This window comes from Maniola jurtina, chromosome 19, assembly GCF_905333055.1.
Source record: "Maniola jurtina chromosome 19, ilManJurt1.1, whole genome shotgun sequence".
In the NCBI taxonomy this organism is placed as follows: domain Eukaryota; kingdom Metazoa; phylum Arthropoda; class Insecta; order Lepidoptera; family Nymphalidae; genus Maniola; species Maniola jurtina.
The window spans coordinates 12,607,848-12,611,596 of NC_060047.1; positions in this window are offsets into that span (position 1 = coordinate 12,607,848).

The window sequence follows — 3,749 nt, forward strand, 5'->3', positions numbered from 1 at the left end:
ATTTTGTTTAAATTTGTAGAGTAGCACTAAAATTTTAAAAGTGTAAAATTCATTTTTCGTCCTTTTCTAGCAATATTTAAAAGAAAAAGATGCAGATAGGTACTCAAAATTTAGTTAAGGACATCAGGATTGACGCCATTGTTAAGTTTAGGTAAACAAGCAACGAAATTAAACTCTGAACTTTACAACAAATATAATTCAAAAGTTTTGTTCCCACCATGACAGTAATTTTGGAAAAACACAATTTTCAATTGGCACATTCAGATAATAAAGGGTACGTACAAAAAAAAAGAGATATACATGTTCGTAAAACACAGATATTTACAAAATTCAACCTAGCATTTATAGAATACAGAGATACAAGTAGATGACAATATTATTTTATACATACATTACGATAGGCTCAGAGCTAGTGATAATTTGTATAAAGTGCTTTGTACAATACTTTTAGTAAGTAATTTTTCGCAAATAAAATCTTTGAACCTCTGTGCAAACTAGATAACCTGAAACCCCTAAGCAAAATAACATTACAGTTTTTATATGGTTAGCTACATCTTTGGGGCATCTTTGATAATGGTATCGAAGGTATGACATAATATGAAAATTTAACCATGCTTAAATCAAGTGACCTAAATATTTCATGTTACAATTTCATTTGAATGTAACATAAAAATAGCATAAAATAATAAAACAGTCACCAGAATTTTAAAGTCTTATCCCGTAGTCTTATTTCTAAAAAGCGGGTAAATGCAAAAAGATTCAAAATCTGATGTGTCTAAAAATAATGCTACACAGGACCAAGGTTTTAAGTTTTGTCCTACATAGCATATTTTTTTAGAAACATCAGTTTTTCTAAATTCACATATTTTTTTGGCGTTATCACATAGTCATATACTGCATGTCGCAGCTAACCGCTTTTTAAAACGAACAGCAAAAGTAATATAAGAACTTCAACAAATAATTCACTAGCTCTTAGCCTACTATTTTAAGTACGTTCAACAGTGCAACTTAACGAGTGATTTAACTTGAGACTTTTACATCTTGATTAATATTTCTATTTCAAATAATAGGTATATTTTTTGTGCAGATTTTTAAAATTATTATTATTATTGTACAGTGATTTTGTTTCGATAGTCGCTATTGACATGATTTTTTTACTATCCACAAAGATTTAATCTATGCGTTTTTTAAAATACACAAGTATTGCTTTATTAATCTAAAAGTAAAAAAGTAAAGTACTTTATAATAAATAAGTGCTATCTCTTTCAAAATGCTCCAACAGGAAAGGACAGCATTTGTTTTAGACTTTTCAATAGCTAGTGTTAGTACTAACAAGTCAAAAAACCAATCAAGGTTTTACGTTTCTTTAAATCGTCAAGGTATGATTTTTGGTGTTAAAATCATAGATGTTAGTCGTATAGTTTATTTAGCCGCACATAATATTATTGTGAGGTAAATATAAGCGTGAAGAATAACCAAAGTCAAAACCAAGCTGTTGAGTTGCTCGATTGTCTAATTTGACAGCTACAGTAATGATTACAATCACCGTTACAGTTTCACTATTGGCCAAAATTCATTGACGCAGCAATATTATAAATTCAGCCAATCACATTTGATATTATAGTGTTCACAACTTTCGCAATCAACCTGCTGGAATCATTAAATGGTGACGCTATCATGCTCTCTTACTCTCACACTAAACACAAGTATAGTGAGCGAGTGAGAAAGCATGATTAGACCGCCATTTTTGATTATATCCTTCGCTGGCGCGAGTCGTAAGTAGAATCAATTTTCAAACAGCCAGCTGTGATTTGCTCCTTCGCTCCTTATAGATTAATCAAGCAATATAAATTTAACCTACGATAATATTCTACAATTAAAAATAGAATTTGTCTATGACTGTACAAGAATCTTTTAGGTCACAATATCTAACGCAGGTCATTGAGTAGCATATATGATACTACACCCATACTAATATTATGAATGCGAAAATGTGTCTGTTTGTTAGCTTTCCACAGTGCATCTATTTAACTGATTTGTACAAAGCTACTTTTATCCCGGAAAATCAAAGAGAGCCATAAAAACCCTAAATCCATGCAGTCGACATCAAACGAGTCACTGAGAGCCGCTAGATGGCGGTACCGCAAGAATGTGGCGTGGGATATCCTTACATGAGATTTGTCCAGCAGTAGACATTTATAGGTTAATGATGAAATCCACGCAAAGTCACGGATCGTATATTATGCCACTCGATGTCCTGTTCTAACATGTGACCGCAAAATTGAAAACATTCCTCCACCGTTTCCGTCAACACTCCTTTTACCATAAAATTTCTAAAAACCAACCACTAAGCTACGTTAAAATGATTAAAACTATTCGTCAAACATTTCAACTCTCGCGCCCGAACACTGAAACTCCTCTTAAAATTAAGTGCCCCTTATATAACGAGCAAAAAGGTGTAATTAGTAATGACACTTTTGATCAAATTCCTTTTTTTTTTAATCTAAACTTTTTGAGGACTCTGAATTCAAATTTAAACATTACCAAGCAAAACTGCCTAAAACGGTAAAATTAAGTCTAAAGTTCGTGATTTCGATTAGAGTATATTAGAGTTTCAACGGATTTCATTCATTTTTTTGCCCCTCCTACATTTAATTTCGTGTGATTACAACGTTCTGTTCGCCAGCTCCTCAGTCCCCGTATCTGAAGGAACAATACTATATTTTTTTTATGATGAAAATAGGGTCTTTTAACTACACTTTCAGAAACTAGATTCCCTCACTTACAAATAATTAAGGTGTTCTCAAATATTAGGAAAGTTTCAACATTCAGGCGTCAGAGAGTTGAAAATTTTTAATGTCCTTTCACCACATTGACACCACAAATTTTTTCAGTATTAAAACCTTAAAATGTTGATAAGATGATATGTTTTTTGCCACTTCATATAATTGTATTTAACTATTATACTGGGTCTGTATGAAAACATTTCGCATAGGAAGTATTCTCGGTTTTTTAACGTCATAATAGACACATGCGAATTCCTGACCGAAATTTTCGTAATGCGTTATTCCGACATTTCAAAAACATCTCAAGTCTCAATAACGACTCGAAGGCTAAGCGTATACGAAGATACAGGCCGCGCAGCCGACACAGCGCAGTTTTTTGTGTACAATGCGTACATGCGGCACAGGTATGTATAGTCATAGGCCGTAAGTCGTTTAGCACCTTAATGATCATATTCGCGTGGGACGGTTATGCACATGTGTTAGGTGTGTGTGGCCTGTTTATAGAAAACCGGCCAAGTGCGAGTCAGACTCGTGCACTGAGGGTTCCGTACTTGGGTATTTTTTCCAACATTTTGCACGATAAATCAAAAACTATTATGCATAAAAGTAAATAAAAATCTGTTTTAGAATGTACAAGTAAAGCCCTTTTATATGATACCACACTTGGTATAGTTATCTTACTTTGAAAATTGAAGCACATTTTAATTTTTTTTTAATGATGTAACCACAAATTCACGGTTTACAGATTTATTCCTGTATTTGTGCTATAAGACCTACCTACCTGCCAAATTTGATGATTCTAGGACAACGGGAAGTACACTATAGGTTTCTTGACAGACAGACAGACAACAAAGTGATCCTATAAGGGTTCCATTTTTCTTTTTGAAGTATGGAACCCTAAAAAGGTCGTAAGTGCGACAGGACGAAACATTCATAGTGCTAAATTATAAAGCTTTACAATTG